The sequence below is a fragment of the Homalodisca vitripennis genome, chromosome 3 (genome assembly GCF_021130785.1).
Source record: "Homalodisca vitripennis isolate AUS2020 chromosome 3, UT_GWSS_2.1, whole genome shotgun sequence".
Taxonomy (NCBI): Eukaryota; Metazoa; Arthropoda; class Insecta; order Hemiptera; family Cicadellidae; genus Homalodisca; species Homalodisca vitripennis.
Window position 1 is genome coordinate 73042314 of NC_060209.1, and position 13716 is coordinate 73056029.

The 13716-nt window shown below is 30.5% G+C and overlaps 1 pseudogene; it reads right to left on the reverse strand.

Moving 5' to 3' along the window:
* Positions 1-750: 750 nt before the first annotated feature.
* Positions 751-13716, reverse strand: part of LOC124358240 — a 79186-nt pseudogene continuing 66220 nt past the window's right edge.

Genomic DNA, 13716 nt, shown 5'->3' on the forward strand with positions numbered 1-13716 from the left:
TAATGTACAATCATACAAAAACTACTATTCATATCGTCTTTTCTATTTTATTAGGGTTGATTTAAATTAGAGTCCCAGTTATTGTTAAACTAAGCGATGTTCGCTTGAAAACCATCTATATGTCTAAAACCACCTCTGATGCATTACAAAGTTTAAAGACCAGCTTGGTCAGAGAGAGAATCGATTTTTTGAACTCTTAAGAAATAATACCCTCCAGTGTCATTGGAGCTAGTTGGATAAAATTAAGATCAATTGTTCCTATGCATAGTTAACTTACCGTTGAGGTGTGTTGTGATTTCGAAGATTAAATAGCTCACAAGGCATACGAAACAAAAATGTAAAACCAAGATTTTGCAGCATCATACTACTGATCAGCAATAATCTCTTACCACAACCAATAGGCTAACATAGCTGGCCGTGCAAATCTACTACCTTGCCTGTGGTGAACTATTAATTGGAATCGCGAAATTATTAGAAACTTTAGTATTTTATTATTAGTATTTTTACGTACTTAATAAATTATATAGAATTTGTTATAATCACGAAAAAATTGTGAATTGCCTAAGAACGCCATTATTTTATATTTAAATGTTGGCTTTACCATTTAATAAGTACATCATATTAGGAATCAATATATTTGTATATTTTTATAAATATAACACATTAGGCCTAAAAAAATTTACAAGATTAATAGGATGCAACAACTGTAAATCAGAAACATGACCAGTGATTGTCAGGGCATGTCAACCATCAGGGGTTTGGGTGTGCGTGCGACAGTTCTTGGATCAGCGAGGCTCTGTAATCCCATGTGGTAACGAGGGTCTTACGCATGTGAGCGGAGGCGCTGGCGGCTAGGTAACGCCAGCCGGTTAGCAGATCGCACGGGACTATGATGCTCTTTGCATCTGTTATTAGTTTCTGTGTGCTTTTTAAATGTTTACAACAATGAATTTACATCCTACAGTTGTGGTGGAAGCATAATAAAAATACGCCTATTTTTATTATGTATTGAAGAATTTAGTGGTAAATATCCAAGTGTCACGATAACCCACTCGACAGTATATGAGGAAGTTAAATAAGAAATATGAAAAAACAGGAAGCGTTTTAAATGCGACGAAGTGTAGTCGTCCACGATCAATTTTGCAGCGAAGAAAGTCTGCAGACAGTTGCTCAAGCTTTGGTAGCCAGTCCCGGTAAATCAACTCTTAAGGCTGAACTAGAAATATCAAGAAGCATGCAAAGAACATTAAAGCAATTAACATTTAAGCCATATGGTCCATCTTTACTCCAAGCGCTTCCGATAGGCGATTGGTATTCTGTGAGATAATAATTACCCGCTCAGAGGCTCACCATTACTCGTGTAATGAGGCATTTTTCAAACTAAATGGACGCGTTAATCGGCATAACTGCGTGCACTGGTCGGATGTAAATTCTCATAAAGTAATCCAAGCAGAACGCAATGTGCCTGTGTTATGGTATTTCGAGTACTGCACTGATTGGTCCTTAATTTTTTCAAAGAAATGTTACTCAGGAAGTTACTTACGGTTGCTGCAAGAAGTAGTAGTTCCCGAGCTCAAAAACAATCCTGTTTTCAATATTGATTCCCAGCAAATTTCGGTATCTAAGTTCGAGATTTTTTAAATGACACATTTAATGAATAGATTGGTTGCCGTGGTACAATTGATTGGCCTGCGCGCTCGCCAGATCTGACCCCTTATAAGTTGTCTTTGTAGGGTATTATAAAGGAGGCTGTGTATGTTTCAAAACAGCAAATTCTTGACGAACTCAGCAACCTAATTACAAATACATTAGAACTTGTTAATAACGATAAATCTTTATGGCAAAAAATTTGTGATTCTGTTATCAGTTGTTGCATAAAACGTATATAAAATAAAGGTGAACTTTTCGAAGAACTACTATACTATTTTATAGTTATATGTGAGTAATTTCATATAATACATTTGTTTACTTGCCTAAAAGTGTTTTATAAAATTAACCTATAACGCCTTTAAAATTCTCTTCTGGGAAACTGACATATTCGCCGCCCTATATATAAAAATATTGAAATATCTTCTGTACGCTATCAAAATTAAAGAGGTTTTAAGATAAAACTGCTGTTTACATCAAAGTCATTTTTAGTATAAAGTATTTTCTCCTGGTCAAATAAAGTATTTGGATAATGAATTAAATATGCAAAGTTACTGGAGGAAAAATGATGAACGCTTTAACGTTCTAAGGGTTTGTTCTTGGAGGTTACAAATAAAGAAAAAAATTCAAAATATGTTTAAAAAAAAAATTAAATATTATAAAACAAAAGAAATATCTAGTTTTAGAAAATTACCGATCTCTAGCTCAATATCTTGACACGTCTGTAATATCCACCATTTGGAGCTCTATCCCATATATGCCCAAGTTTTTTTTAGGTTTAAAAATTAAATTTTACCCATTTATTTGTATTAGTATATCTTAAAAATTAACCAGAAAAATAATTATAAAATTCTTACATTCATGGAATTTCCATAATTGACCGCCCCAAAAATGGGGCGTTGGGCATGTAAGGGGTCATATCCTATCGTAAGCCTAATACTAATTATTTTTGTATTTTTGGAAACGCATACATAGAAACAAACATGTAATGCCCAAATATATTGTTTTATTCAAATATTACATGATTTAAAAATAATAATTTAAATAAATCTTATTTTTAAAACTAACATATATTTTTGAAAATACATAATTATGACAGATTTTTCAGTATGAATTTTTTTCTACTGGGAATGAAACTTAACAAAACAATTGGCGTGGCATCCTACTGAACATTTCTGACATTTCTTGGTGGTATTCTTGTGGCATTCAGCGCAGCGTATTTGAGTGGTATTTGAGACAATCAAATGACCGATGCCATCCAAGCGTAAGCCATCTGGAACACGGGTCCTCGACTTCTTAGATGGTCTTCCAACTGATGGACGGTCTACATTTCTTCTCAGATACACTTGAACTACTTCTCTGATAAACCCAAGAAAGTCGAAAGCATCTTTACTTTTGCCGGCTGGGCTTAGCTTATACAACTGAAAGGCGTTGTTCATGCTGCAACTAAGTGGGAATAAGATAAGCTGCCAATACCACTTCTTCATCCTTATGGTTGGTTTGTAGGCTAAGACATTTTGATCAAGCCTATCAACTCCCCCCATGTATAAATTGTACAATCCAACACACAGTGGTTGCTTGACACTAATTCTTCTTTTCTCCTGCTGTGACCAGCGGTTGCATGAACCCATGGGAGATACTCCAGCACGATTTGATGCAAGTGTGACAACACTATTATCATTGAATCTGACAAGAGTAGTTCCTGACTTTCTGTCACTTAATTGCTCAAAGCTTCCTCTCTTTAGTTTTTTAAATAATTTGTGGTCAGTTAACGGAGCCTTCTCGTTTCTGTCAACTCTAATTGTGCCAGTACAATCATGCCCATTTTCCTTGAGTTCTTCTAAAAGAGGCAGTGATGTAAAGTAATTATCTACAAACAGGCTATATTTACTGTCAGAGGGAAGTCTTTTGACCAGGTCCATTACCACTGACCCTCCACAACCTAAATGTGGATGGGTGTTGCCTGTAGATGCACCCTGGTAAGGTTCACCTTGAATAATGTAGCCTAAACGTGTACACATCGACCAAACTTTAAAACCAAACCTTATTGGTTTATTATGTATGTGCTGTTTTGCACCATGCCTCCCAAAATACCATACCATTGACTCATCAATGCTAACGTACGCGTCTCTAGGAAAATATTCTAACCACTTTTCGTTTAAGTATTTCCAAAGAGGTCGGATCTTGGTATATTTGTCTGTAACATCAAGATGGTTATTGTCTGCAACATGAAAATAACGAAGGATTTCTTCAAATCTGGTCCGAGACATAGCTGCTGCTACACCTGGGTGATGCGTGTCTGCACCTGTGTCCCAGTAGAGACGATTTCTGGCAACAGAGCAGTATCCACTCAATAAAAAATACCAGTAAAAACACGTATTTCATGGGATGTTACATTAAAAGTATGATGGCCTTTGAACATTGCGTACTTCTTTGATTCCTGAACTATCAAATCAATTAGTTGGTCATCATAAAATAATTCAAAAAACTCTGTTGGTGTTCGATCAACATTAATGAAATCTGGCATCTCCCATTCATGTTCAGGCTTTTGAACTATGTCTACTTGTTCCCATTTACGTGTAGGTAAAGATCCTTTCTTAGCTTTTTTATTCATTTGCTCAGAATGGGTCTTTTTCAAACATGGTTGTGTTTTAGAACTAACCTTCTTTGAGGAGTTTTTACGTTTCCTATCAATCAAACCGTTATTACTAATATTAACTTGATCATTAGCTTCATCAATGACACTTGTCTGAGAGGGACTAGTGTCTAAAAGATCACTGGAAGTGGAAGGTTTTTCTATTAGGTCTACTCTTATAGGATTATTTACAATGATATCTGGATCTCCAAAAGATATGTGATCAAGACCATCAGAGGTAAGAGTTGTAGCTTGCAGTTGAGCCGACGCTCTCAGCTGGTTACCTGTTAATCGATTTATGTCGTCTTCCTCCTCATTAGCACTATCTTCATCACTTTGCAAAAAGTTTTCAGGTGGCTCAGTGTACACTGTAGCAGTAAGTAGAGTATCTGTATTTCCTTCCAGAATCTGCAGTATATCTTCAACGGTGTATCTGGAATAAATAGATGACATAAGTATTTCTCAAAGTAAATCCGACTTAACAAATTAGTTTTTACTAATAACAGTTGGAAATAGAATTGTATTACCTATTGTGTGTAAAAGATAACTGAACTCAAATGTACTTTGGCTTGACTATGCTATGTACCCTGCTATGCCCACCGCCCCAATTTTGGGGCAGTAGGAAAAGTGAGGTTACGTTTACTCTGTGACTGAATAAGTAAGTTTATGATTATTTTTCACTAAAGTAATATACAAACAATAAATCCAACTGTAAAATAACTTCTACTTATGTGTTAGTTAGAATTACTTACGTGTTTTCCGAATCCATTTTCAATCTTCAAAATATTGACAGAAAAAATACAACAGCAAAACACATGAGGCTTCTGCAGAGGTGCAACACACACTGTTGCAATCACTACTACCAACTGAACATGTAAGAAACACAAAAAGTCCCTTTATAAACAAAATGTACCTGTCAGAATTTTTTTTTAGTGCCGCCCCAAAAATGGGGCGTTGGGCATATATGGGCTATAAAAACGAATAAATTATTCAAAGCCATGATTGATGCTCTCTTAATTAATCACAAAGATCGTATAAATGCATGTTCAGCGTGGAATTAATTACAAAATATTCAAAGTGGACTTTATTTAGATATTTAAACGAATTTACATTTTCTCCACGTTATATTGCACAGAAAATTGAAAGCTTTTTAAGCAGCTTCAGACTTAATTAAAGAATTCATTATAGTATGGTGTTTTTCATACTAAGTGCTGTGCCACATATACTTTCAGTAACTGTATATTTCATTTCTAATTTACAAAAAAATATATGCAATCGTCATAAGTTGAAAATTATAAATATACAATTATTACTTGCACTTACTCATAAAATATAAATATTTTGTTGTATGATCAACAGTAACGTAGAAATATAACTACTTTTTTCTCATGAGAATATACGGAATGAAAATTAGTACAAATTCATTCAAATTGTAGAAAGGACTATGTAAGAACAAAACAAACTTGGCAGTAATTTATTTTGTAATTTTATTGTCTAGTTACGTCAGACGTTTTCAGACTTTAACGGATTTAGATATTATGAGCAAAATAGAGCAATGATTTGGTTCACATTTAATTAAGTACTATGTGAAGCATAACGTAAATAGGTATTAATAGATATAGGTATTAGTATTTTCGTAAATTTTTTCATCGCTTATAAAGTATGTAGACATGCAAAATTTTGTAAAGTTATTTTAATACTGTAAGAAGAACAAAAAAATTTACAAATTTTAAATTTGTCCAAATTTTTTAAACTCAGTTCCTATTTATGTTTTGAGTTCATAGCTCAATATAAATTAGTCCCTGCTGTTTGTTATAAAGTGAGACATATTAAAGACACTGCAATGTTTATTACATACGATTTACGTGTAAAATGGTAGTTAAATACAAATGATAACTGTTTCATTTCCATACTTTTAGTTTTTACAGAGAAAGGAATACTTTAACTTGTAAATATTACATTTTCTTTTAATATAGACATAATTATTTACAAATGAATGCCTGAAGAACTCCCCAATGTAGTTCACGACTAATATGACATTATAAGTCGACGTAACGAAAGTTCGAACGAAATTCGACGTAGGGAGAGACAAATTGTAGAAGACCTATATATTTTTAATGTGCATTTTATTTTTTTATTAAACGAATACTACGCTAAATTATAACAATAATAGCTATAAACAAATATCATATCCCATTTCGTTTATTACATACACATTTCAATAAAAGTAAATACTAAAAAATTAAATAAATAACTATTTCCTAAAATAAAATACACGAAGTTAAAATAGCTAACATTAAGGTTTATGATAAATTTGGATATTTATCGACAGCACTGTGTAAAATATGTTCTGGATTTTTGTAGTTAGAAAGCTTAGTTTTCCTTGAAATTAATCTGGTAGGTTTTCATTCTTTAAAAATGTTCAAGATTTAATGTTAAGTGTAATATATTTCGATACGTAAAAATATTGTATTGATGATGTTTTGGTATTATGTAAAAATATATACTTTTCATTTGAAAGTGCAATGGCTTGAATATTTTATTCCTCACATTGTGTTCAGGATTTCTCTTAAGAAGGCATATAAACTATAAACTGTAGTTATTTTTAGGAAAAATCTTTCATTATTCTTTTAATAATATTTCATTAGTTCAGTTAGCCGTTTTAGATTCATATTGAACAAGGGATATTATAAATTTTTTATGAAATCTTAGCTATATCTCGTAAACGTTTATATATATATATATATATATATATATATATATATATAATTATATATAAATTTATATATATATAATCTATATAATTATATATTTTATATTTTATATAATTATATATAAATTATAATATATTTATATATATATTACTTGATCCGGGTTGGAGTCCCGGCGGAGCAAGTACTTTTAGCGATTCAATGTTTATTGAAATTAAATTATATATACATATAACTGTTCAACTTAGAGACAGATTAAAGCATTTAGGCCAATTTTAGATTTTTCTCTGAATGGGTTTAAATGCTTATTAAAATTATCATTTTAATAGCAGCTACACGCGGCTTCACATACAATTATTTTTAAATAAAAAAAATATATATATATATATACATTATATATAAATACATTTTTTATATATATACATACATACATACATATATATATATATATATATATATATATATATATATATATATATATATGACTATCACAAACATCCATCAAACATTTCCTTTTTCTCCCCCTTCTCCCAACCCCACACCTATTAAATACTTAGCGAACTCCTCACGCCTGGAGATTATTCCCCCAACGTTTTTAAAACTCTCTTCTTAGTTGGTTGTCAGATTTGCTCCCCAAATTATCAAGAGATTTCTGTACCCTGCAACTTTCCCCCTAAGAATACTTTAAAATCTTCCGAAAATTATAATCACTTTAAAAATAATCCTTAGTTGAAGTTAATTCCTCTTAATATAACTCGCTAAGGACTTTTAAACTAATGAGTTTTGAAATAGATAAGATTCAAGGGAACTTATCTTACCAGTACATTAACCAGAGAATTGTTTAAGCCTCCATAGCTTACGGATAAAACTACTAGGTTATACACTTGCGAGTGAACATTCATTTTATAGAATTTTACTTATTTCGCCTATATAATTGCCGATTACTCACTTATAAGAGCCTCAGAAACAGCAGAAAATGATTAATTAGAAGAGATATATTATTAGCAGTGAGACTCCGTTGTCAGACATGTACCATAAGTATACATCCCCAAGGTGATTCTATACCAAATTATTCTATATCAGGTATGTCAGTTAAATAATAATAATGTTAAAAATAGGTAATGTGCAATTATGTCTTTGTAAGTTAGAAGAGAAAGTAATAAAGGTTATGAAATTAATAAAAGAGATAATACTGTGAGTAGGGCATTGGATCTTCAAGACCAGTATCTTCGTCTATGTTACCATCTTCTTGTAATTACCCATAATAGTTCATTTCTATATAATTTTATAGCTTATCTATAGATCTATAAATGGTCTACATCAGCTGGAATAAAATATAGTAGGAGAATTTTGTATGGAATTTTTACTTTCATTAATTAATCTATTTTCGATGTAAAGTATTTAAACTATGAATAATACTCATGTATCATTATGGCAATGTAATCCTCCAGTTTGGCAAAAGAATTTTATTTATATGCTCTTTCTAGTGGGTACACAAACTAAAAGTTACCGCGGCTTCGCCTGCAATTTCATTTTAAAAAACAGGGACACCATTCGCTTATTCTTTTGAATTGCACGCCAAAAAAGTCTAGATAAATGATAGTCAGTGAAAGATATTCCAAGCCATTGATCCATTTCAGATTCAAGTTTAAAAATGGGGCCCTGAAGTTAAACTTTTTTTAAAGTATCTCTAAAATTTCTTTAATTTCTTTCCAATATTTCATGATCGCTTAACACACGTATATACTGTATGTCATTTATAAAGCATATGACGATATTCAGAAAAATAATTGCATGTGAAGCCGCGGGTAGCTGCTATTAAAATGATAATTTTAATAAGCATTTAAACCCATTCAGAGAAAAATCTAAAATTGGCCTAAATGCTTTAATCTGTCTCTAAGTTGAACAGTTTAAGTATAGTGATAACTATGATAATGAAGTTTGTTTCACTGCCATAAGCGCACTTTATGTACAATGCTAAAAAATTAAAAAAAAATATAGAAAGACTTTTAAGTGTTTCTACAGCTCTGAGAGTTATGCTTACATTAAAATCAGTCACATAACACATTGTTGGTATATATTTTTCTCACTATATTAGGATCTGAGTATTGCTCGGTACTCGAAACTTGTTTTTATAACTTGTTGCATAATTGGTAATATTAATAACAAAATGTAGTTTTTGAATTTGCCAAAAATTAGTGTTAAAATATTTCCTTTTAGAAGTGTGATAAATGTTCATCAATATATGAGATTCGAATTAAAAACATTTTGATTATGAGTAAAACAAACGTTAAAAGAAATTTGACACTTGTTGGCAAACAAGATCTATTATGGAGTTGGTTTTATGAAATGTTTTTATGTAATTTCCGAAAGATATTGCCATATGCGTTAAATGTATAACTCTGGACTTACGATAATAGCACCTCCTAAATCTATATTATTGAAAGATATAATTTTTGCTAAAGCGAAGAAATATAAGGCAAAACTCAATACCTGACCGTATAAAGTTTGCTTTGGCTCGTTTCCCCAATAGATTTATAGGGTAACATATATTATTTATTACATGTTTCAAAGAGAAATAATAACAAATACGGTTTAAGAGATAAATGTCAATGTATATATTTTTATTTTATTTAAAGCAAAGAACTACTTCGCACCAAAATCCATAACTATATATAGTCAAACCCATGGACAGTAAATTGTACCAAAAAGTGTAAAATATTTTGTATTATCATACTACAAAAACGAAGCCGACAAAACTATTAATTTACTACCGAATTTACTAAAGGATCAAAAGTGTTACTATTACAATATAATCCATTGCAACGTTTTCTTTTTCAGTAATTATTTTTTACTACATAATTGATTGAATTTGAAAGCAAAAAACCAATTTATTTAGCATAAATTAGAAATATATAATTTATAACAGGCTGTATTCGTCTGTATTATTTTGTAAATTTAATCATTAGCTTATATGATAACATAATTCTGCGCTAAAAGTAATTTTAATAAGTAATGTCTGTAATTATAAACATTGTTTAAAGTAGTTATTAATTATTTACTTAGTTTTACTCCTAAATGAAATGTAAAATCCCGTACTTAAAAACATTGTTTTAAATAAGCTAATAATAATAATATAATTTTTTTACAATAAGATTGTTCTAGTGAATCTTGTATTTACTACATTTGCGAGCTCCGCTGATCATGTAACATTATTTGGGTTAGAACTTAAGGGGGTTAGAACATTAATGGTAGAACTTAAGCAACCCATGTAAAGCTTATATGGGTTGCTTAAGTTCTACCATTTTTATTAATGTTAATGGTTTTCCATAAAATCGACATTGGTAAAATGTTTGAATTAATCAACATTAAATATTATGGAAACTTGAAAAACTGTAGAAATCTTACAATGTAAAATTTAAATTTGCAACAGAACAAACGTACATAACGTAGTGATGATGAGTAGGGTGGATTCTATACAAATGTTGAGTATAGCTGCATGCATCTTCCGCTTAGTGGAGAACCTGAAATACGATACACTCACAGAAATCTAGAGTTCACTTCTGTCTGAAAAGATAAAAAATAATCGACGACGAAAACCTTCGACAACATCCTTTCATCCAGAGCACGTTGGGTGGCTACTTAGAAACCTAAACAGAGCACTTTTGGGGTTGTGGTGTCTCTGATATCAAAACGATGCAAAGAGTATGTTTTGAACGCGTTCATAACTGACTTTTTTATATTTTCAGACAGACGTGAATTCCAGATTCCAGGAGAAAAATCCGTGACAGTGTCAGCTTTCAGACAATTCACGAGCGGAAGGTGAATTAATTCTATACTCAAAATTCATATTTAAACACTGGTAGTTTCTGTAACTTATAATAGATATGGTGGTATTTAAAAACTTTCAGACGGAGTGTCTTCTTTTGAAACTATGCTTGTAGAGATTGAACTGAAAATATTTCACAGTTATATTTTAGCGGAAGTTCTAAAATTATTAACAAGAAATTTGGATGTAGCTCTCAGCTGTGAGGTTAAATTTATCGAAGTTTTAATTAAGTTGGCAATATTTTAACGTGATGTAAATTTAGAAACTTTATTGATAGTCAATGCTAATTAAGTTTTCTTTCTTGATATAACGAGTTTGTTGTAGACAATGACTTGTAAAGTTATGAGTAATTTATTTTAAACTAATTTATAATAACTTAACTTTTAAGTAGGCAGAATATAATTCGGTTTGCAAAATACAAATTTACTGCTCGGTAAAGATACATCTTTCAAGCAACTAAGTGGCTCATGTAATTAGAAAGATCGAAGGTAGCCGCATACAGAGAGACAATTTCAGAATAATATGTTATGCATATGACTGCGTTATTAAAGTACTGTAGTTCGAAACAATTTTAAGGACATCGTGTACAATATCTATAGGAGTTCCACATAGTACGTACCCCTCGTTTGAATTGTAACCAATATAACTCGTAAAACGTATAGTAAATAATTTTTTTTCTAAAACTATTTTTCTATTAAATATATACACATAGTATGTATTAAAACGTGCACTCGCATCAGCAAGTCTTTTAAATCACTTTTCCAGTGCTTCATTTATATTCTAGATCGGATTAAAAATAATCCATATAAAACGCATTTTATATATTTTTATCGAATCGTTGATAGGTCCTTTAAGTTGGTTATATTTAAATTTTGTGTACATACGCATTTTATTTGGATTCGAGGTATCTTAGCTGTATTAAAGCAGACATAAAGTGGCATTATTCATGTAAAGAACATAAAGAGAATGGCAAAACGGACTTAAGATGCTCCAGTGCGAAGCGCGAACAAGATTATTTACTTTGCTTGCAGGAAATTCAGAACATATCTTCTTGTATGGGAGTAAAAACAATACATCATACAGATCCAGCTTGAAAGTCCTTAGTATGAATAAAACATGTAACTTACTTACACTACATTAAAACACTAAATAAAGTGTTGAATTTGACTACATCTTACAACTTTAAAATGTTTGGTGTGTAAAATATGTAATGCTTTAATCATCGCAAAATCCATTACCAATACTCAGCTAAATTGAAGACATACATTCTTTAAGAACGTAAACCTATTGCTCGATGCACTATTTATATCTATGATGACTTTGGTTACGGCTGACATTTTTCAAACTATACGAGTTTTTAAATATTAGTAACAAAAAACTTTATTCTAGAGTTGAAACACAATCAACAGCAGAAAAAGTCAGTTCCCATTGAAATATTTTATTACAAGTTTAAAGTTTTACACAATTAAAAATATGAAAATCAATCCTTGTGCGCTAATAAAAATCTTTAGAAGTAAAAAATATTACTTTTGTCGTATATATTTTTATACAGTTTCAAAATAATTTGTAATACTTTAATTTATAAGCTAGTTATTTCAACAAGTATTATACATAGCATTTTACAAGACACTACTTGAAAAAGAAATTACGTACCTTTTCTACTTGTACTAAATAAAAACAATCCATAGTTGTACATTAAAGTTTAATATCTGCTCCGTGGTTAATTTAACTGTCAAAATTAATTTCTAGTTAAAATTGACGGTTTAATAACTAACGGAACTGATCTAACTCAAATTTGTACATAATTGAAGAGTCACTTATAAATTTATCAGACTTAGATGGGATATATCGTGAAGAACACATTATCATTGTAGCATATTTATAACTTATCATATTAATCATATCGTTATTACATAAATTGTGGTAGTATTCTGAAATATCAGCAAAGTTTAGTAATATAATGAATGTGTTAGTTTTGTGTTCAAAACATTATTAACGACTATGATTGATTTGCAAGGATTATTGGCTTTTATTATTATGTGTTACAAAGAACACAGCGTTTGGAGATTGTAATCTATCTTCTTCCTCATATTTCAAAACACTTAGTATATAATCAAATACAAATTAAACTAAACCATCATATTTTAATTTAAGTCCAGTAATAAATTAAATTTCGTTTGTGGATTTTCACCTATAAATATCTTATTACTAACCATTCATAATTTAGGATATAGAACTCCTTGTCATATTTAGATTGTCGTCATCTTAACCTTAAAACCAACGAAAATGATCTGTTTTTTTTTATTGTTTCCTATTTTTATATAACTTTTATCCCTCTCTTGTGGCACTTACGTGTTCACTTACATGCAATAAATTGGTAACATATTCTTCCCTCTGCAGTTGTATAAGAAAAATAGTTTTAAAAAGATATGACTAATTTCGAACGTTTAAAGTTTCTAATGATAAATCGTACAAAGATAAATGAATTTAATGACATAGAGAGATATAGACGCCTTTAACATTATAGTAAATACATTTTTATATTAAACAAATTTTTATTTCTTAACGGGTTCCACACTAATGCAGGTGTTAGAAATAATAGAAAAGACTCTCTAAACATAAATTCAAAATACTTCTGGAAGAATAAAATAATATATAATGTATTAAGATTTTAATTACACCATTTAGTTTAAATGCTAGCTAACAAATGTTTTATACCATTAAGCAACGCGTATTTGAATAATTCTCCTTCATAGCCTAGAATGTAAGGATACAGCTCTGCAAGAAGGGTTTCTGTTATAGTTTTTAGGGAGATCATACAATTTAATTTTAGGGGACATATTTATTGAGTTTTTTTTATTTAAAGGACTAAACAATATTTGTATAATCGTTGG